Source organism: Leptodactylus fuscus, chromosome 4 (assembly GCF_031893055.1).
Source record: "Leptodactylus fuscus isolate aLepFus1 chromosome 4, aLepFus1.hap2, whole genome shotgun sequence".
NCBI lineage: Eukaryota > Metazoa > Chordata > Amphibia > Anura > Leptodactylidae > Leptodactylus > Leptodactylus fuscus.
This window is the reverse complement of record NC_134268.1, coordinates 37747187-37770995: the sequence shown is the minus strand read 5'-3', so window position 1 is coordinate 37770995 and position 23809 is coordinate 37747187.

Genomic DNA, 23809 nt, shown 5'->3' with positions numbered 1-23809 from the left:
GTGTTGATGCTTATCTCTTTGTAACAATGGCAATTCCATCATTGCTCTAAACAGCTTATTTGCATATTGGCAAAAACAATAATATCTCAGCAACACAGGAAGGTGAAAACACTGTTAATTCACTGATCTATCTGCGTGGTTGGGGTGATATGCTGGATTCTGGTGACAGACTCCCTTTAAACTGTACCTATGTAGAACTATGTATGTCTATGTCACTTGCTTAAGTGGGTGTTACTTTGGCTCAGTTCCCATACATAGTTAACCAGACCTTTTTTTGCCCCATATGTCTATAGGAGATGATTAGGACATCCTTATCCCCACCGTGACAGCTGGTATCCCTATCCAATCTCTATTGCCGGGACTTTCCATTAGTAAGATAGTCCACCAGACCAGAACACAATCCATGTCCACATTATGCTCCTGCCTGCCGCCTTGATGCCTTGCACCAATGTCTTTCACTAGTCTGAGTCAACTGTCTTCACCAGGGTTACACCTAGAAGTAGTGACTTGGTAGTCCTCTGCAGCAAAGAACAGATCTCCGTGTAGGATCTATTTCAGTGGTAGGAGAAGGAGGAGGAGGAGGATGATTTTTTTTCTACTTCACTGGTAGTAGTAGTAGTAGGAGGAGGATTATTTTGTACTTCAGTGGTAGTAAGAGGAGGAGGAGGAAGATGATTTTTTTTTCTACTTCAGTGGTGGTAGTAGGAGGAGGAGGAGGATTTCTTTCTACTTCAGTGGTAGTAAGAGGAGGAGGAGGAAGATGATTTTTATTCTACTTCAGTGGTGGTAGTAGTAGTAGTAGGAGGAGGATCTCTTTCTACTTCAGTGGTAGTAGTAGGAGGAGGATGATTTTTTTTCTACTTCAGTGGTGGCAGTAGTAGTAGTAGTAGGAGGAGGAGGAGGAGGAGGAGGATTTATTTTCTACTTCAGTGGTAGTAGTAGGAGGATGATGATTATTTTTCTACTTCAGTGGTGGCAGTAGTAGTAGTAGTAGTAGTAGTAGTAGTAGTAGGAGGAGGAGGAGGATTTATTTTCTACTTCAGTGGTAGTAGGGGGAGGATGATTTTTTTCTACTTCAGTAGTAGTAGGAGGAGGATGATTTTTTTCTACTTCAGTGGTTGGAGAAGGAGGAAGAGGATTTTTTCTACTTCAGTGGTGGTAGTAGGAAGAGGAGGATTTTGTTAAGTGAGTTAATCTGTTTCTGTACAACAAAATTCACAACAACTCAAACCAACTGTAAAGATTACTTATAGAAGAGCCAAATCTCTTGTCACAATAGCAATACAAGGCCTGATTGAATCAACAGCGCTTCCCATAACCTTCATGATGCTTATAGCAAATCATACAAAAGATGTTGAATATCTGTTCCCACAAGACTGAAAGAGAAGAAGATCCATAGAAAGTTACAGCAATATAAATTCTAATATTCAAAAACTGTATTATGTCCTTACTTAGAGAATATGAAATCTGGATGAGAAAAAAAGCCTCTATTGTTCAGAAAACCAAAGACCACTTCACAGCGTCCCCGCACAATGTTATTTTGCATTTTAACACATTTTGGGAAATAGGAACACCGGGCAGACAGCCTTTTGTTTTATCCCTTTGAATAATTTACTTTCTCATAAACTAAATGAAAAGAGCGTATGTAGCTAAATTCTGATCTACAGGGTTAAACTAATACTCTCTTATCAACAGAGACCTTAATATTCTTTATCCTGGTTTACATTGTCTGGAGCCATTCAGTTTCCTAAATTCTTGCAGAAAATGTTTTATTAATGTGTGATTACTTTCTTCCTTGGAGATATCTTAGTATAAATCGAAGCTTCATAGGTTCCTTTTTTTTTTACTTGATCAGCCCAAATATTGCCATTCCTGGCTTTAAAGATTTTTTTCTTTGAGGATAACCGTTTTAAAATTTTTAGACAATAAAAAGTTAAACATTTTTGCAAATATAAGCAATTAATTTTTTTTTTTATATTTTTAGCAATTGAAAATGAGTGGCGACGGTCTTTAGTGTTGATTGGTTGTCAATGGATATGACCATGAATCTATATCGCCAGGCACTTTTCCAAAAGATGGCAGCCCAGGAGAGGTGAAATAGTGAATAGATATACTCACCTCTCCTGGGTTCAGCATCCTCTTCAGTGCACTTCCTTCATGTGACTCTGATTTGTCCCCAGCAGTAACATGAGGCGTGACAGTGTAATGACAACGGTGCGCCCCACGCTGATGCCCAATCACAGGCCCCAGCAGTGACGTCTGAAGAGGAACGAAGATGCTGAAGACAGCAGGATGGCATGAAGATGCCAAGGAAAGGTGAGGCAAGATGAGTATGATTGTTTGTTATTTTTAATCACCTTCCCTGGGCCTCTAATTATTATACTCTAAGGTCTGAAGAGTATAATAGTAGCACCGAGGCAGAGGGGGCTGTTGGGAGCATATAATATTGTGTGGGGGCTACTGTCGAGCATATAATGTTGGGTGGGGCTACGGGGAACATTTAATACTGGGTGGGGCCCACCGTGGGAAGCATATAATACTGGGTGGGGGCCACTATGGAGCATATAATACTAGGTGGGGGCCAGTGTGTGGATCATATAAAACTGGGTCTGGCCACTGTGTGGAGAATATTATACTGTGTGGGGCCACTGCGGGCAGCATATTATACTATTTGTGCTGTCAGTGTGGAACATATTATACTGTGTAGGGGGGTACTGAGGAGCACATAATGCTGTATGTGGGTCACTGTGGAGCATATAATGCTGTGTGGGGGCCACTGTTGAGCATATGATACTATCTTTGGGTCACTGTGGACCATATTATGCTGTGTAGGGGGGTACTGTGAAGCATATGATGCTATATGAGGCCACTGTGGTGCATATAATGCTGTGTGGGGGCCACTGTCAAGCATATAATACTATCTGGGGGGGTCACTGTGGAGCATATTATACTGTGTAGGGGGAACTGTAGAGCATATAATGCTGTAATGAGGTCCCTCTGGAGCATATGATACTGTGTAGGGGGTACTGTGGTACTGTAACCGTCACTATCAAGAATTTGGAGGTCGCTATTATAAAACACTTAAGGCTTTACACACCCAACAAGTAAACCCAGATGATGAAAGATTATATGCTATGGGTGTAATTTACTAAAATTTGCATGCCAGTTGTCTGTCTCAAAAGTGGCACATTTTTGGTGCACAGCTAATTGCACCAAAAATACAACAAAAATGAGCCCCTTTTCCATTTACTGACCTGCTTACCACTTTTTTGAAAAAATAGATGGAGCAGAAAAGAGATCAAGGCAGTCCAGGGAGGGGGATGCCTTGGCCCGTCAGATATCCTATAACTCATGACAGCTTTATGGTATGAGTTACACCTGAATTCTATTTTCAGATTTCAGTTTTGCTACATTGGATATCACAAGTTGTGCCAGAATTTTTAAGAGGCCGGGGACTCTTAACATTTCAGGCGCATCTCGGGCCTAAAGAAGAAGGTGGAGGAAATGCCATTCTTAATAAATTTTCCCCCATGTGCTTATTTCAAAGAAAATTGGGGGAATTTATTAAGACTGGTGTTTCCCACATGAGTCTTAATAAAGGTCCCGACTGGCGATATCTGCACACGAATTATCAAGAGGCTCCGGCCTCCCAATAAATCAGGCGCACACCCATGAATCTACACCAGATTAGATGGGATACTGGCATAGATGGGATAATAAATTTCCTCCGTAGAGTTCATTTCCGGCTTACGCTAGAATTAAGAAAATACTAGAAAGCCACTTGCGCCTTTACCTTTTAGTCTTATCTAGAGCTATTTTCCGAGCTGTCTACTACTGACTTGAAACTGGAGACTGTAAAATTATTACAAATTTATAATAAAATACCTCAAGGGTGTCTTTAAGGTCGGTAATGTAAAAAGCAGAGACAATTAGCCTTTCCTAATTTCGGACCTCTGTTTTCCTTAGTTACTGTTTCCATTAGAATTTACCCCATCAAAGCTTTTTTTCGGCCATAATCCTTGGCTGGACTTTTATGAGTTGAGCATGTGTGGCATTTGGGTTTCCTATATTGCTAAATGGTCACTTTTATGGCATATACATAAGGTTTTGGCTTCTCGTATCAGGAGTAATATGGACGGTCAAGGAGGCGCCTGTTATAAAAATATACATAGAGCGAGGTGGTGGGCTGCTTTTTCTCAGAGTGAATGTAATGCATTCCTTCTGTTTAGGATCACTTTCCACGCTTGCATTCTTTGTGAACAAGTTATAAAAGAAATCTGATGCCGGCCAATTATTTTTACTTTCAAAGCCATTAATCAAGATCGACTGAGAGAATGAAAACAGCCAAGAAACATTTCATATGTGGCTCGAAGTGAGATTAAAATGGAACCAGATGGGGATGGACGGAGACACTAAGCATTTTCTGACTTGCGTAATAAATGTATTTTACAAATCGCAGGGCTCTTATTTTTGTACAGTAAATCAAACCGGGTTATGGCGTACAAGTGGTCTCGCTGCAAAAATGTCAAAAAATAGAACATGCCGTATTCATGTAGAGTAATGCTTCACAATGAAAACCAGCAGTGTGGCCTTAAAGCCGGTGATATACAAGCTGGGCTCACCTTGGATACACAGCTGTTCTGTGATATAGAAGACGTTACTGTAATCGTACCAGGGACCTACATGCTCCACTTGGTATTAGTAGACGGCTAGATGGGCTTAAGCTGGGTTCACACGGGGACTTTTGGAGCGGATTTTGACGCGGAGGCCATCTCAGAATCTGGTCCAAAAAACGGCTAGCTGCAAATGGATGCCAGTGCACCAGAATCCAGTCGCGGCATTCTGCTCTGGATTAGGCCCAAATGAATGGGCCTAGTTGGGAGAGAGTGGCGGCTTTTTGAGCCGGTTTTATAGGGCGGATTCCGCAACCAAAAAAAACAGAGTAAACCCGGCTTTAGAGTGAACCTCTGGTTCATAAAAAATACATAATACATAACTAATAGAGATGAGCGAACAGTAAAATGTTTGAGGTTTGATATTCGTTTCGAGTAGCCCCTCAATATTCGACTACTCGAATCGAATATCGAACCCTATTTTAGTCTATGGGGGGAAAATGCTCATTTCAGGGGTAGGCAACGTTCGATCAAATTATACTTACCAAGTCCACGAGTGAGGGTCGGGCTGGATCCTCCGTGCAGTCTTCTCCTTGCAGCGTCTCCGCGGCGTCTTCTGGCTCTTCATTCACTCTGCCAGGCATCGGGCCTGGGCAGAGCCGACTCTGCATGCCCGCACTACAAGCGAACATGCGCAGTTGGCTCTGCCCAGGCCCGATGCCTGGCAGAGTGAATGAAGAGCCGGAAGATGCCGCGGGGACGCCGCATGGAGAAGACTTCTAAAGGTAAGAAGAACCAGCGTTGATTGGCCGACTGTATAGCATTCGGCCAATCAATGCTGGTTCTTGGAACTTTTACATTCGAACAGCGAGTGGTACTCGATCGAGTACGAGTATTTCGAATACCGTAGTATTCGATCGAACACCTACTCAATCGAGTAATACTCGCTCATCTCTAGTTGATACGATTCTAGGGTTGCCAAACATATATATATATATATATATATATATATATATATATATATGTATACAGCATGCCCTCGAACGTGACATCACTACCTCAGAAAGAAAGCAGCCATATTTTTCATTCCTGGATAACACTTTTAATTTTTAATATTGGACACTTGGATTTGGCACATTTTAATATTGTCAAGTCTTCATTAGTTCTGTCTTTCTATTAGAGGTTACTTATTAATAATTCTGGTGCTCCAGAGGAGGCGCTGTGCACCAGAGGTTACATCTACACCAGTTTGTCAGCTTCCACCAGGAGGCGCTAGAGGCACAACTTTCATTTTCGTTGAAAAAGACCTAATTTGCATATTACTATCATTACTACTATTACTATCATAGCCGCAATAATAATTTTTAGTGGAATAAATTAAAAATCAGGCAAAAGCTTAGAGCTCTGGGCAAATTTCAGAATTTCTAATGGTATCTATATGGGCCATGTGTGGCTCATTTCACTTATTTTCCGCCACTTCAATCAGGCACATGTAGACATTTTTGCATTGTGACATCATCATAGGAATAAACTTGACAATGTGCATATAATCTGTAGGCGGATACTGTAGGTCCAAGATTATAAAATCTTTTATGTAAGCCTTTAAGTCTCGGGATGAAACAAGAAAAGCGAATGGAAACCGATATTCTATTTTTACGTAGATAAATAAATAACACGGAGCGCTTGGAGTTTGGTTCTGCGGCATAATACAGAAGGAATCTGCAGTTAATCAAAGACACACAACAATGTCCAGAAACAGTCTGGCAACATATGTAGGATGTGTAAAGCCAAAACTTTCATTATCTAACTATGTGCTGAGGAAACGCAGTGCAGCCTGGATTCCAGTAATTCATCTCCGCTAGGATATCCACAAGTACTGTACAGAAGTGTCCAGGACAGCGAGAACACGCGTGCCGCTCCTATGACACCCTGTGGCTCTACTACGTAACAAGAATACTTCCATAACATAGTAACATAGTAGATGAGGTTGGATGAAGAGAACTGATCCAGACAAGGGCAAAATCACGGCCGCAAAATAACACAGCGTTTACGATCAACGCTCCCATTGAAATCAATGGGAGCGTATACGGCCCGCAAAATCTCACACGACGTATACGTGCCACATCACGCGGCACGTTACTCCGTGTGAACTCCCTTATGCCTATGGCTTGTCGAAACAGAAGTCTTTTTACTGATTGTAACTTGTGCGTTGCTGGAGAACTTGGAACGGGGCTCAGTATGTGTTATGTAATCCGCTCTCAGATACGAGTGTGCTTCTCTGCCAAGTGTGATGTTGATGTAATATCTATCTGCCGCTTATAGCTGTAAATTGTAACGATAGTTCCTAAAATAGACATACAGCAGATTCATCTGTGGTGGACGGAACAATAACAGCCTTGTGGTACCGTATTAACCCCTTGCATGCCTAATGTCACGTATATTAGTCTCTGCAAACTATACAATACATAGAACATTCTTATAGTGAGTATAGTCATTCTCTGTAGATTGGCCATTATAATTAGGTAGCTGGCGTTTAGCTAATGGCCGTCATCCATGAGTCCTCTTTTAGGGCGGGTTCACACCTGCGCCCGCTTTCAGGTTTCCGTCTTCTGCCCCGAGAAACTGGACAGGAGACGGAAACCGGCAGTCATTTTTCAAACCCATTCAACTGAATGTATTTGCAAAGTGTCTGCCCGTGAGCGTCTTCTGGTCTCCGCGGCGAAACCTCTTTTTTTTTTTTTAACCGGACACAAAGTCGGACATGCAGGACTTTGTATCCGGTTTAAAAAAATAAACAGTTTCGCCGCAGAGACCGCAAAACGCTCACGGGTGGACATTGTGCAAAGAGAAACCGCTGCACCTTATACTACTTATAGTATCTGGTATCAAAGGTCAGCATCGTACACTTGTCTGCAATACCAGACACAACCTACAAACAAGGGTGGCGCTGTTCCTGTAAATAACCTCATCCAAATGCAATGAGGATGGGATATTATTTAATATATCCTCCTCTACATGTGTTCATTATTTTTGTTCAAAATGACTTTCACATCATCTCATGAAGAATTAATCACTTGCTCGGTGCCATTCACAGTCATCTTCGGCTCATCCTATTTTTCATATTGCTTTGACATTTTTCCATCTTCATTTCATTTTTGCCGTCATAAAATATTAACAGTGCTGTGATCGCACCAGTTTATAAGAAGAACGCGGCTCCTGCTTAACATTCCGATTATTGTGAGCGCCATACTGGGGAACGCGGGGACTTCTTAGATCAGGATCCTAATCACCAGCACAGGTCAGGAACTCATTTGCATTTTTTTATTTTACATGTAATCACTATAACAGAGACGGCTCATTACCGAAACCCCGCACTCCTTCATCAGAGCAATCAGGCGGAATAAAAAGGGAAAACTCCATCATTAGTTACAACTAGTTCTCCAAAGTTTTTTTTAATGAATTTCTGACTACGGACAAATAATTAGGACTAAAAAGGAAGAAACGAGAGAACTGGGTAAAGAGAGATGGAAAGGAAATATATATATATATATATATATATATATATATAGGAATCGCTCAGGATTGCACACAAGTTCAGGCTTTGTTCACATGTAGCACATACACTGCTTTTGCAAAGCCAGAGGATAGCCAAAACAAAACCCTTCTCGGCTGAGAAACTAACTTAAACATAAGGAAACTTTTCCCTGACTATACAGGAGACTGGCTACCAGTCTCCCACCTTGGCAACAACAACGGGTGGCACAGTACCTGCTCTGGAGGTCCGGTCTGGACAGGTCAGCTTTGTCTGTGTGGTGCCACACTGCTAGTCTTCACACTCAGACTGTTATCAGGGCCTGATTAGTCAGCTGACCTCCCTGGTGTGAATCTTTACCATACACCCTTTAGGTGCCTGGCTGAAATATACTTGGCTTCCCAGACTACACCCTTCACTCTCTCACTATATATATATACTTCCCTAACGGAATACAGAACGCATATGTGAACCAGGCCTTAGTGTGGTAATCTGTGGATCTCCTTGGCTTATGGGCCAGGTGGAAGCTGCTATCTCAATACTGATACTAGTGCTTATGGACCCCTAAGGCTCTCGGGCCCCAGTCCGACTGCATCCTCTGCACCTCCTCAAGTTACACCTCTGCTTGTAAACCTCTCCAAGCCAGAAGGTCCAAAGGTCCCTTACACATGGCTGTGGTTGAAGGTCATGTGGATATCACCCGTATGCATATGCAACAGTCATTCTTCCACACCTCCATTCATTGAAAAGCAAAACAAAAATATAGAACCTATCCTGTGTTTTGCAGCTCGGACTGTCAGCCCGCACTCTGACTATAGTCGCTGAAGCTCATGGAGATCCATACTTGCTCTTGACTTCTGCTAAGTGTTCGCCAAGGAGCCAACTTATTACATACTCCTAACCAGAAGAAGAGGAGAGGAGGAAGGGTTATGATTAGGGTTGACCAATCAGGATCAGAAAAGATCGGATTCCGATCGGCGATCGAGTAAATTTCACGATCGCTATCGGAATTCCGATCCCAATCTTTTTAGGCGGGATCAAGGTCGGAGGTTATTTCCCACAATGCTTTGCTACTGGCCAAGCATTGTGGGAAAAGCTAACAATCTTAGCTAGCTCCCATAGGAATGAATGGATGCAGCCAGCACACAGTCTGTGCCGGCGTCTGGCCGCTTAACCCCCTGCGCGCCGGCTGCGTCCATTCATTCTAATGGGAGACTAGCTAACATCTCTAGTAGCTAACAGAGATGAGCGAGTACTGTTCGGATCAGCCGATCCGAACAACACACTCCATAGAAATGAATGGATGCACCTGGTACTTCCGCTTTGACGGCGGCCGGCCGCTTAACCCCCACGTGCCGGCTACGTCCATTCATTTCTATGCGAGCGTGCTGTTCGGATCGGCTGATCCGAACAGTACTCGCTCATCTCTAGTAGCTAACACTTACCTGCACAGATCGCTGGTCCGGTTCCCACTGTTCTCGCTCCTCTTCTCGCCTCTTCTAGCCTCGCTGCCCAGACTTGGGCTTAGTGGAAATAGTAATTAGAGATGAACGAACAGTGTTCTATCGAACACATGTTCGATCGGATATCAGGGTGTTCGCTATGTTCGAATCGAATCGAACACCGCGTGGTAAAGTGCGCCAAAATTCGATTCCCCTCCCACCTTCCCTGGCGCCTTTTTTGCACCAATAACAGTGCAGGGGAGGTGGGACAGGAACTACGACACCGGGGGCATTGAAAAAAATTGGAAAAAGTCATTGGCTGCCGAAATCAGGTGACCTCCATTTTAGACGAATAGTGGATTTCAAATCCGGGTCATATGAGAATGTGAACTTTGTGACTATGAGACAGGGATAGCTGTACAGGCAGGGATAGCTAGGGATAACCTTTATTTAGGGGGGAATGTTATTAAAAATAACTTTTTGGGGCTCTATCGGGTGTGTAATTGTGATTTTTGTGAGATAAACTTTTTCCCATAGGGATGCATTGGCCAGCGCTGATTGGCCAGAGTACGGAACTCGACCAATCAGCGCTGGCTCTGCTGGAGGAGGCGGAGTCTAAGATCGCTCCACACCAGTCTCCATTCAGGTCCGACCTTAGACTCCGCCTCCTCCAGCAGAGCCAGCGCTGATTGGCCGAATTCCGTACTCTGGCCAATCAGCACTGGCTAATGCATTGTATTGGCGTGATGAAGCAGTGCTGAATGTGTGTGCTTAGCACACACATTCAGCTCTACTTCATCGGGCTAATAGAATGCATTGGCCAATCAGCGCTGGCCAATGCATTCTATTAGCTTGATGAAGCAGAGTGTGCACAAGGGTTCAAGCGCACCCTCGGCTCTGATGTAGCAGAGCCGAGGCTGCACAAGGGTTCAAGCGCACCCTCGGCTCTGATGTAGCAGAGCCGAGGGTGCACTTGAACCCTTGTGCAGCCTCGGCTCTGCTACATCAGAGCCGAGGGTGCGCTTGAACCCTTGTGCACCCTCGGCTCTGCTACATCAGAGCCGAGGGTGCGCTTGAACCCTTGTGCACACTCTGCTTCATCAAGCTAATAGAATGCATTGGCCAGCGCTGATTGGCCAATGCATTCTATTAGCCCGATGAAGTAGAGCTGAATGTGTGTGCTAAGCACACACATTCAGCACTGCTTCATCACGCCAATACAATGCATTAGCCAGTGCTGATTGGCCAGAGTACGGAATTCGGCCAATCAGCGCTGGCTCTGCTGGAGGAGGCGGAGTCTAAGGTCGGACCTGAATGGAGACTGGTGTGGAGCGATCTTAGACTCCGCCTCCTCCAGCAGAGCCAGCGCTGATTGGTCGAGTTCCGTACTCTGGCCAATCAGCGCTGGCCAATGCATTCTATTAGCCCGATGAAGTAGAGCTGAATGTGTGTGCTTAGCACACACATTCAGCTCTACTTCATCGGGCTAATAGAATGCATTGGCCAATCAGCGCTGGCCAATGCATTCTATTAGCGTGAACTGAGTTTGCACAGGGGTTCTAGTGCACCCTCGGCTCTGCTACATCAGATTGCTACATCTGATGTAGCAGTGCCGAGTGTGCATCAGATGTGTAGTTGAGCAAAACTGACTCAGCACTGCTAAGTCTCTGCATTCGCATAGGAATGCATTGGCCAGCCTTCGGCCAATCAGCGCTGGCTCTGCCGGAGGAGGCGGAGTCTAAGGTCGGACCTGAATGGAGACTGGTGTGGAGCGATCTTAGACTCCGCCTCCTCCAGCAGAGCCAGCGCTGATTGGTCGAGTTCCGTACTCTGGCCAATCAGCACTGGCCAATGCATTTCTATGGGGAAAAGTTAGCTTGCGAAAATCGCAAACTGACAGGGATTTCCATGAAATAAAGTGACTTTTATGCCCCCAGACATGCTTCCCCTGCTGTCCCAGTGTCATTCCAGGGTGTTGGTATCATTTCCTGGGGTGTCATAGTGGACTTGGTGACCCTCCAGACACGAATTTGGGTTTCCCCCTTAACGAGTATATGTTCCCCATAGACTATAATGGGGTTCGAAACCCATTCGAACACTCGAACAGTGAGCGGCTGTTCGAATCGAATTTCGAACCTCGAACATTTTAGTGTTCGCTCATCTCTAATGATATACCCCCAATATTATAATGCCCCCCTCCAATTGCCCATACAGTATAAAATCCCTCTCCTGGTGCACTCACAATTTAATGTCACTCTATGACTACCGCCACAGTTTAATGTTCACCTCCAGTTGCCCCCAGTTTAATGTCCCCCTCCAGTTACGCTAAGTTTAATGTATCCCTCCAGCTATCCCTACAATTTAATGCCCCCCTTCATTTTCCCACAGTTTAATATCCCCCTCCAATTGTCCAAAGTTTAATGTCCCCCTTCATCTGCCCCATGTTAATGTCCCCAAGGTTACACCACTGAGTCACTCGTATAATGATGGATGTCATACTTGAGGTAAACAATATAATCTACTCCCTGAATGACAAGGACTCGATCTTCCTTCTTATCTATCCTTCATCTGTATTTCATTACTAACTGAACAAAACAATCGTTTAAGCAAAATGAGCCGGCACATGAAGTCTTACACTAGTGAATGCCACGTACAATGTTTGTGACCTTTAATAGAAAGCACATAAAAAACTTAAAGGATCCAATTATTATATATTTAATTCTAATTTTCATTCTTCCTCCAATACTAAGAACATACTCAACACAATAAAATCTCCTTGTACATACCATAGAACCGCTACGCTAAGGATGTACAAGGAGAGAACACTGACGTGGAGTGATGTCTTTGAGTAATAGAGAAAGTCTACTTGTCTTTCGCACATTTTTACTTAAAATATTAAACTACTTCTGTACATACATCAGCCCAAAGGTGCTGCCTTATGGGAACAAATGTCAGGGAAAAACTACCGAGACTCCGGGGTGGGGTCGCATAAAAAGACACCCAGTTTCCTCCAGTCTTCAGGTGGCTCAGGTCATAAGTGCTGTGGCCAATCACTGGCCTCAGAGGTCACATATTGGATACTGATGACATATCAGCAGTGACATTATCGGTACCCAATTTGTGACTACAGCAGTGATTGGCCGCAGGAGTCACCTGAGCGCTGGCACTTCTGGCCTGAACCCTAGAACTCAGAGGGGACGGGGTAGAGAAGGCACCTCCTGAAAGGAGGATCAGGGGGTAGGTGAGTATTATTTTTTCTTTTTTACTGCACACCACCCCTTGCCCCCACTTCATTTTTTCAATTATCATTAAAACAAGATATATTTGCAGGTCCTTTATATAGTAAAAAGCCATAAATCTAGCAAAATCCCCAAATTATGATTGTAAGTCACTTTTTCATGGTAAAAATTTGATATGAGCGAGTAGTACTCGATCGAGTAGGTATTCGATTGAATACTACGGTATTCGAAATACTTGTACTCGATCAAGTACCACTCGTTGTTCGAATCTAAAAGTCCGATGCAGAACCAGCATTGATTGGCCGAATGCTATACAGTCGGCCAATCAACGCTGGTTCTTCTCCTACCTTTAGAAGTCTTCTCCGTGCAGCTTCCCCGCGGCGTCTTTCGGCTCTTCATTCACTCTGCCAGGCATTGGGCCTGGGCAGAGCCGACTGTGCATGCCCGATTGGGGACGCTGCAAGGAGAAGACTTCTTGGAGGATCCAGCCCGACCCTCACTCGTAGACTTGGTAAGTATAATTTGATCGAACATTGCCTACCCCTGAAACGAGCATTTTCCCCCCATAGACTATAATAGGGTTCGATATTCGATTAGAGTAGTCGAATATTGGGGGCTACTCGAAACGAATATCGAACCTCGAACATTTTACTGTTCACTTATCTCTAGTAAAAATGCAATATAAACCTAATGCCTCATTCATGCCTCCATATTACAGGCCATACTACATCTACATAATTATATTGTTCCATATGTAAAATTTTTTCCTACCGAACTACACGGAATAATACCATGTTGGATTGGATGTTGTATTACAAAGATAATCTCCTCTAAAAACATTGCTTATAGGGGAGAATATCTCCATAATGTGGTACCATATGGAGGCACCATAAGGTGGAACATTGAGTGCCTACAGCAATGTAGTATAAAGCCATAGGAGCTCTACCGCCATACAGTGATACGGTTATGAGATGCCTCTGATTAAACAACAGAATCACATTGCAGATTGTTTGTAAGTATGTTCTTTAGCCACTGGATACATGATAATGGTTAGATCTTCAGGAACCCTCAACACCAAAACCAATTGTTCTCCTTGAGCGGTGAGTTGCATGGGGAGATGTTGGCTGAGTGTGCACAAAAGTTTATGAAATATATGGAGGACTGGGGAAAAAGCCATTGACCACTGACCCTACAACTCCTGATTACTTTGGTTGTGCTGCTGGGGAGGATGGAGAACCTGAGTAGATTGGTAATTAATGTTACATATGTTTTCTTCAATATTATATACGTATTTTGACTGTACATGATATATTGTGCAGTATATTCTGCAGTATATTCTGAATTGTGAATTGCTCCATCCCTCACCCATTAATGGCGTATTCCCTTATCCACAGCATATGTCAAAAATGTCCACTCAAAGGTCTTACCTTGACCTTTCATGGCCACTGTTAGTGAGGAGGTGGCTGTACATGAGCATCTCAGTGCATTCTCTTCTATAGTCTAACTGGTTATTTTCACAACTTCCAAAGAAAGACTCAGAGCCATCTCTCCACTCATAGTGACCGCAAGACCCCTGAATATAAAAAGTGGAGGCACTCACAGATACTCATCTTCCTTGACCTCTCCTGGGCTCCCTCAAAGTCCTCTTTGGCAGGGACTGCTGAGTCGTATATGGAAGCCTTGCATCAAAGCGTCATGATGTTGGCATGCCAACATGAGTATTGAGGTCCAATCACAAGCTTCAATGTCACCCTGGGTCCTGTGACATCACTCAGGGGGCCAGAAGATGACCAAAGAGGACCATGATGGAGCTAAGGAGAGGAAAGAGAAGTATAAGTGTTTATTATATTTCCATATCTTCCCTGGGCCTCTGCATATTATACTCTGAAGTCTAAAGAGAACCCTGAAAATTTCAGGTGCGGCTAAACTTGAAATTTTTGGAAAAGTTGTAACACATTTAGCTAATTATAAACCAGTTTCTTCATCTCTATTCCTAAATCCTTAAAGGGAGCCTATCACTATGGACACACAGTCCAATCCTGGGTAGCTGACGATATGTACTTTACTGGAAACATTTAATATAACTTGTCACTAATTATTTTACGTTCCTTCTCATTCTGATCTTAGGAGTCCAGTGGGCGGTCTTATTAGTGACTGTCTTCCTTGTAAAACCATGCATGTTGGAATAGTTGTCAATCACTGAGTAGGGCCGCCCATTGGACTCCAAAACCCCGACAGGGCAGAGATTGAGGCCAGGGCCCTACATAGCATAGGCGACTCAGTTTTACAGTCACTGAAGGGTGGATGAGATTGTAGCGAATCTCATCCACACATTGCAGTGGACATGCATGACAATTATACCTACGGAATTGCTGGCAGTTTCCCTATAGGTATAATGGAAGTGGAAAATTCTTAGAGGAAACCTCTGCAGAAAAAATATGGTGTGCTGCTATTGAGTTTTTTTCCCATGGTGCACTACACTTGGCCTGATATTAAAAAATGACAAAGTACACTATTTTCCCAAAAAAATACTTATCTACCTGCTCAGTTCCACTGGCTCTACCAAGGTTCCCTACAAGGGGGCTTACATTTTTATGGCTTATCCTTAGGATAGGCCATAAATACCTACAGGTATTGTGGTCAACACCCCACCATCTGTACAAAGTCGCCTCTGGTGCCCATCTTGTATACAATACAGGGCCGGTAGCAGACAGCAGAAGCAGTCGTCAGGCGACTATACAGTGGACAGAGCTTTCTGATTCCAACCTTGTATGGCGTCCATGACAGGCGCTGGAAACAGCTTCGTACAGCAGTCCAGGGACCAGGTGTCAGGTATTGGCCCCCTTACCGATTACCAATTTATGACTAATCCTGAGAATAGACCATATAAAATTAGCTTATAACTAAAAACCTTGAATTGTTTGTTTTTAAGTGAGCCTCTAGATAGTTTCGTTTAACAACTAGTCTCTATGGAACGTGCACATTGGATATAAAGGCCACTTAACACTATCCACATACACCGCGGTGTTTCATAGATTCCTCCCTCTTTGCTTTTCATAATTATTTCCTTTCGGAAGGTTTTGTATTTACAGAACAACATTGGTGCAGTCGGCGCTCCGTCCTCATCTGCAGTGCTCAGGCATGTTCAATACTGATAAAAAACAATTTATCCTGCACACAATTAAATGTGCCCTGTCTTCGGTTGACAATAGCAATCTGCAGCAAAGAGATAATAATGTAGAAGCAAGGCAAAATCAAAGATAGGTTATCATAAGCAGACGGAAGCGGTATCACCTCCCTTTGCACCCATGGGGAAAGAGAGAAAGAGGAAATATTAGGTTAGCAGGACTCTCTGAGCTTTATTTTTGTTTAACTGCTTTTAATTCAGGGCTAGCCATCCAAAGAGAAAGCGGGATTCAATTGAAGTGATTTACACAGCTGCCTTATTTCAATGAAGTGCCATTCCAGGGAAGCTCCATCCAAAAGAGCCGCATTATCTGAAGATGTGGCTTCATTGTCAAAGAGGAATGCAGGAATCTGTCTTTGCCAGTTCCTCCATTAATGTTCCAGAAATGCGTTTTAGTACATAACTACTGTACAAAGATTGGTCTCCAGCACATTTCAGCACATGATGCCACCTTGGAGGACACCCTGAAAATAGGATTTTGAATCTATTCAAGCCCTAGATACCAAATACTAAGATGCCTTGCAGATGACCAAATGCAAGGTCAGTGTTTTTTTTGTTTTTTTTTCAAATTAAATGTAGATTGTGAGCCCACAATGTACATTTTTTTCCTATCAGTATGTCTTTTTGGAATATGGGATGGAAATCCATGCAAACATGGGGAGAACATACAAACTCCTTGCAGATGGTTTTTTGCCCTTGGTGGTATTTGAACACCAGGACCTAACCACTGAGCCACCATGTGGCCCCCAGGTCAGTGTGTTATCCAGGTTTTCCCATGATAGCACACTGACCCATTCATTTCTGTCGCCCCCCGCACAAGACCATGAATTACATGGTCCTGTTTGCGGGTCCAATAGTCCAGGCCACAAAACTCAAGACAGGTCCCATTCCTGTCCGATTTTGTGGCCGTGTTTCCACAGCTCCAATTGATTGAAGTATGGTTGGTGCTTGGGCGGCTCACAGATGACAGCTGTGTGTTGCCTGTTCATTTACGCCCAGCGGCTACCGCATGGTCGTGTGCAACCTGCCTTAGGGCTTATTCGTACACTGCTTTTGTAATGGCCATCAAGTGGCCATTTTGACCATACATTGAATTCAATGGGTATATTCATATGGCAGTGTTTTTGATAGCCCCTTGTTCACAGATGTAAAAAACCTGAAATACACTACCTTTGTCAGTGAAAACAGACATAGATAGTTCTATGTGAGTAGACCCATTGAAATTCATGGTTCTATAATGGCCCCGCCACAGCCTTTTCAAAAATGGCCTTTGCGTGGTTATTACTCACTTCCATGTGAATAAGGGCTGTCCGTGCACTTACACGGACATATGCCCATTAGATCCATGAAACTCGGCATGGCCGTGTGCACAAGGCCAAAGGGTGTGTTAAATTTGCAGCTGAATTTGAGCCACATTCTGCCTTAAAATCAACTTGAAATTCCTACAGAAATTTGTTTCCCATTTATTTCAGTAGGAGGCAGAGACGTTTTTGTTTTTTTTTTTTTTCTTCTATCGGTTCTTTTTCTGCTAGAGAAAACGTAAGCATCATACTAGATCTTCAGGTGGATTTTGCCTGATAACTCCCATTGAATTGATCTGGAGGCAGAAAAATTCTTCAGGGGGGTGTGTGAAATTTGCAAATTTCACAGCAGATTCCACAGCGGAATTTGTTAAAGCAGAAAAATTCAGCTTCAGGCTAGGGCCCCAAATAGTGAGCCACAGCTAAAAAGCACTGCAAAAAAACCACAGTGGATATGCATCCACTTTAATAGATCAGCGGCCAGCAGATAGATCCATTTATTTTTTATTTGTTGTATGTAGGTGTCTTTTTTTCCATAGACATGTATTATCTGGCTCCTTCTGCAGACCACACACCCACTGGAGTCTATAAGCCAGTAAAAATCAAACAGCTCTTCAGTGTGTGATCTATGTTTCAGGGATCCAATGCGTTGAAAACACATCGAAAATTGTTAAAAAAAAAATTGAGCGTCATGGCGCATGGTAAGTCCATACGACCACTGGTGGCCCAATCACAGGCCTCAACAGTGATCCCGGGAACATGACATCACAGAAGAGCTCCGAACACCACGAGGAGACAGAGCAATGGACACAGTAAGGAAGCTGAAAAGAGGCAACAAAAACTGAGTATAAATGTTTTTTTATTTTTGTCACCTTAGTGAAGAGACCCCAGAGTATAATAATTTACCACAATGCATTTTAGCTTGTCCTAATCCCAAATTGTTTGGAATATTTGGGTTGAATCTAATCTAGGTGGATCATCTCTACCATGGGCTGTATTGGATTGTTGGGCCCCACCTGGATGAAGTTTTCAGGGTCTTTTCAATGGGCTGATTTTCAATTGTATGACAATTTATAAGAATGTTCATTCACTATCAATTCCCAGTAAGGCTGCATTCACACTACGGATATGGTGACTGATTCTGAACGTTAAAACACGTTCAGAATCAGCCGTATAAAGCAGATCCCATTCATTTCAATGGGAGCCGGCATACGGGCACTCCCCATTGAAATGAATGGGCTGCTTTTTACTCTACGAGAGCTCCCATTGAAGTGAATGAGAAGCTCTCGCGTGTACGGCTCGGACTGAGCCGAGCGCCAGGCCCCTTCACACAGCGAGCCGTACACGTGAGTGCTTCCCATTCACTTCAATGGGAGCTCTCGTAGAGTAAAAAGCAGCCCATTCATTTCAATGGGGAGTGCCCGTATGCCGGCTCCCATTGAAATGAATGGGATCTGCTTTATACGGCTGATTCTGAACGTGTTTTAACGTTCAGAATCAGTCACTGTATCCGTAGTGTGAATGCACCCTTAGCTTGGGTTTATACATTGCACATGCAATGTATATACCGTGTGCTTGGGATGCTGCGAAACCCAAAGATCAGGTGAGTGTAGCTGAAAATAATGTTATATTTAATGGCCACATGTTAAAGGAGGGGGAACTTCACTATGCCACGAGTAGACTCACAGCACCCACACCATGATACTGACCCTTTATAATGGGAAGGGTATTGTGCAGTTACATGTTACGGGTACATGTATAATTCTACTGCCACCCACAGGCCACTTATAAGTTGCCGAGAGATTTGGGTGGCCACGGGCCACATTATAATCCTCTACTGGGTATAATGGTCACTCACAGTCTATATAACTCATTGGTATACACTGGCTTCTTAATGGAGGGACACTTGTCCTCGTGGGATTCGCTACCATTTGTATAGCAGTGAGAAGTATTGGGAGCCGATCTGGTCTAAGGATAGGCTTTCAATAGTAGAAAATAGTTGAGTAGATTATCTTCTAAATAAAAATAATGATTAAGAAACCTTACAAAATCCAGCCGCTCCCTAACAGAACAGTAACATCCGGCTGGGCTGCTTGACTTTTATAGACGAAATACAGAAGAGTTACTTCCCATATAAACAATTAATGCGCTAATGCTAGTTGTATAGTAAATGATATCACTTGTAAAGGCTTCAGAAATCTCTGTGATCATCCAAAGAGCAGAGCCAAACAAAGAGGCTTCCCCTTTCACGAAAAGCCGCAACCTAAAATATACTCGCCTTCCTGTCATGGTGAAAATTAGAACTTCCAGATAATAATTACAGCTTCCATCTTGCAAGCAGCAAGGCGTATTTTCAGCGCTGGTGTTTGCTGGTGTTGTCAGCATTGAAAGGTGTCATTCCCTTGTGAATCTGTAAGTCTCTAGTAAACTGAATTATCTTGATTTGTGGAAATCTCGGCACAGCTGTTTCACTGTATTTCAGCCTCACACAGATGTGCGCTGTACCGGAGATCTTCACAATAGCGGGTGGATGTCGTAAATAAACCTACTTAGAATTATGGATGAGGACGCGGGAAATCTGACTTGCAGATCTTTAAGTCCTTGGTCTATTTTGCATAAATTTTTACAGTTTTTCCACCAAATTGAGTACATTTCTAAAGACACGGTATTGTATTCTAAAAGACCACACATGTCAGACAGATTGAAAACATCTGCAACCCGTGCTCGCTACTCGGGTAAATATGGACAATGCATTGACTTGTTTCCTTAACTCTAATAGACGTAACAAATTTGCTAAGGTATATTACATAGTATTCTTTAGAATGAAGATGACAAGTAAATGGACGGAGGGGTTTAGGTTTCCATAGGCTGCTTTTTATTTTCCTAATTTTGATATTGGACACTGAACGTTACTGCAGCATATTTTTGTAAAATTTGCAAAAATTGCAAACAATTTGCTGACAATATTACATCATTGTCCTTCTCCATTATCCTCTTCTACTCATGAGGAACTCTTCATAGTAGCAATGTCTATAAGGAAACAGATGCGTGCTATCCGAGTAGGTAGCATTACTGTCTTGTAGCACTAGGATCCTAGATGTGAAGCCAACCAAGAGCAACATATACATTGGCTTTGGATGTTCCTCCATATTGATTTACTATGGTTACACCACTTGTCAAATATAAAATCCACTATTTCTCTACCTTTCTCCTGAGCACCCTTGGAGGATGAGGCTCACTTGACCACTGCGGCCAAAGACTGTTGATAGGGAACCCTGGAACGGGGACACAAGAGACAGTGAGCCCTAGGCTTATGCCCCCCGCTTTCCCTTCCTATTGCCAGGCCCTATCCTACGTAATAGGCGGCAACCACGAGGACAGTCCCTCCCTGAGTATGTGAAACACAAAACGCAGACAAGACGAACAACAACAATGGGAAGTCAACTTAGCCAAGGGTCAGTAACAGTCGGGCAATACAGTACCAAATCGGAGTCCAAAAAGAGAAGTCAGTGAGGAAAGCCAAAGGTCAAGTATAATAGAGTAATCAAAAAACAGCGAAAGTCAGAGCAGGTATGCGCACGGCAATAGCAAGCGCCGGTGTGAATAGAAACCAAGGTTAAATAGGGAGGAAGAACCCGCCCATGGAGTTGACAGGAAGGCAGCTGTCAATCACCGGGCACGGCCAGATTAACCTCTAGAGGATCAGAGCAAACTGAAGGTGAAGGAGATGGGTGTGGTGGAAAATCAATCACCAAGGTGAAAGAATAGGGCAGTGTTCAGACAGAGCAAGGGGAACCAAACGGAAAAAATCACAACCGAACACATCTCCTGCGCCGCAGCATGCGGCCGGATGTTACAACTGTCCTCAACAGTTACATAGGGCACCTGTGATGTCTCTGCTCATTCATCACTAGTATCCCAAAAGTGACCACTGCAACGGATGCTAGGCCACAGCGGTCAGGTGAGCGTTAGAACCTCCACCTGCCCAGTCTTGGCACTGGAGAGTATGGAGGATACACTGACCAAGGGTAGGTGAAGGTTACTTCTGTTCTGGCCAACCCTGGGTCTTCCATTCATCTTGGAAAGAAGAAGAAGAGCTTGTGAGTTTTGGTAAATATGTGTGGGAAGAAAAGGAGGATATGGCTGATATAGTTACATAGTAGATGAGGTTGGATGAAGACATCTGTCCATCAAGTCCAACCTAGAACCCTACAATCCCCTACAGTGTTGAACCAGGGGAAGGCAAAAGGGAAGGCATATACACGTTGGGTTCCTAAATAACAGAGAGGCAAAGTTAGAGCCAAAAAGGTCTTAACTTACAAGTGTTACCGAAAGCCGAGGGATACATCTGGATGAGGTGGGCAGAAAAACACGTTTTTCTACCAAAGTAACCTATGAATGAAACTGATTTATAGCTGCAGAAATGTTTCTGCGTCATGTGACTCTACCCTTCCTTTATTAAATATGGCCTCAGTAGAAAGCTAAAGGAGTTGAGGGACATCCTCAGGATACGTCAGCAGTATCAGATCGGAGGGAATGGGGGATCATCCTGATCATGCCTGAACCTATACAGAAGACAGTATTGGAAGTAGAAGGCTCTGTATAGTGGTAATGCTGGTATACTCCACTTCTGCTCTAGTTCACAGTACTCCACCACCATCGCTATACAGTGAACGGAGCCTAATGCTTCTGGCTCCATTCCCTGTATAGGTGCCATAGGTGCCTGGAACAGCAGGTGCCATACCTCTCCAATATGATACTGATAAGAACCCCCCCTTTAAAGGGGTCATTAAGATGGTACTATTTGATAGGCCAATACTAGATCAATATTTGATCTGTGGGAGTTTGACACCTGGGACCCCTGAAGATCAACTGTACCAAGACAGCGAGCTGCACTTCAAGTCCATAATAGCCAGAGAAGGTGTAATAAAAAGTATTTACTATGTGCAGTTAACTATTGTCAGGATACCAATTTAAGCCGGGGCCCCACGTGGCATAAACGGAAAAAAAAAACGTGGCATTTTACAGTCCCTGCAAAGTGACTGGAATTCAAATTGTGGAAAAAATACGTGTACGTTGCGGTTTTGGAGATCCCAGCTTGTCAATTATACCTACAGAAACGCGGGTGGTTTCACTATAGGTATAATGGAAGTAGAAACCTCTCCGAAAATCACTGCGAGAAAAAAATTCAACGTGTTGCCGCCGCGGTTTTTGCGGAATCGCTTTTAGGCGTCACTGCGCGATGGTTCCCGTCTTCTCCGTTTGTGTCACTTTAATTTGTTAGGCTGTGGCCCGAATATCTTTTCATATTCTACTAGGAACATGACAGCAAATAGGAACATTTCAATGATGGATTCGGAATAGGCGGCTTCCGATCGTCGCGCAGCTACCTTGAATGTTTTTCCGTCTTGACATCTGAAAAGGTTTCATTGTACTTCAAACGTTCTCATTTCATTTGCCTGCATTTCAGCTCCGAGCCTCCACTCCATAGATGTGCGATTATTAATTGAAATATACAATATTTTTTTGCTAGTCCTTGAAGTAGGTTGCTAAGAAAATCTATAATAGTGCGATAATAAGTATTACCTCACTGAATTCTCTTAACTGTAGGAGGCTAAAAAATTCTCGAGTTCCCTATTAGAGTTAATTAGCTCCAGGTCACAACTGCCAATTAAGCTGTCACTTTAATATAGAACCAAAAAGGATTTGAGCAAATACCATCAACCTTCATTAAATTAAGTCTGTCCAAGCACCAATTTTATTAAATGTTATGTCACGGACCATGACCAACATTAACTTTATTACCCACAGGTTGATTATTAAATGAAACAAAAATGGATTTGGAACTCGACTGTTATATTGAGGCAAAAAGTTATGGGGTCGCGATCCTTTGATTCTTCCAGGTTGTCGGAGTGCACTATGTAACAACACCGACCGCTCAATATGCCAGGCAAACAGATGTAGACGTGTATTTAGAATATGCTCGAAGGCTCATTCACACTTAGAGGTTTGACAGTTACTATTTTTGCATTTTAACCAAAAAGTAGAGAAAAAAATTGGAAGCAAAGGAAGCAAGGAGGGAAATAATGGAAAGGAAAATGGAGCAGGTGCATTTTTGAACCCTTCAGACTTTTGCTAGATTCACACCTGCCCTTGGGGTTCTTTTCTTTGGTTCCACTTGGGGACCCGAAAAACAGAGACCCAATCCGCTTACCTGCGTAAAACCCAGACTCTATAGACTATAATGGGGTCTGCTAGGTTGCTGCTCTGTTTCCACCCAAAAAAATGCAGAGAGAAAATTGCAGCATGTCCACCGTGGATTTTTGTTTTCATTGTGTGGTTGGAATTAGCCAGAATCCCATCCACTTTGCAGGTAATGTAAAATGCCATGTCAGTGGAGATATCCATACAGGGGGAATGCCATTTGATTCAGATGACGATGGCCTATCTATCTGCATGGTCGGGTTGATAGACTCCCCTTAAAACACACTGGTA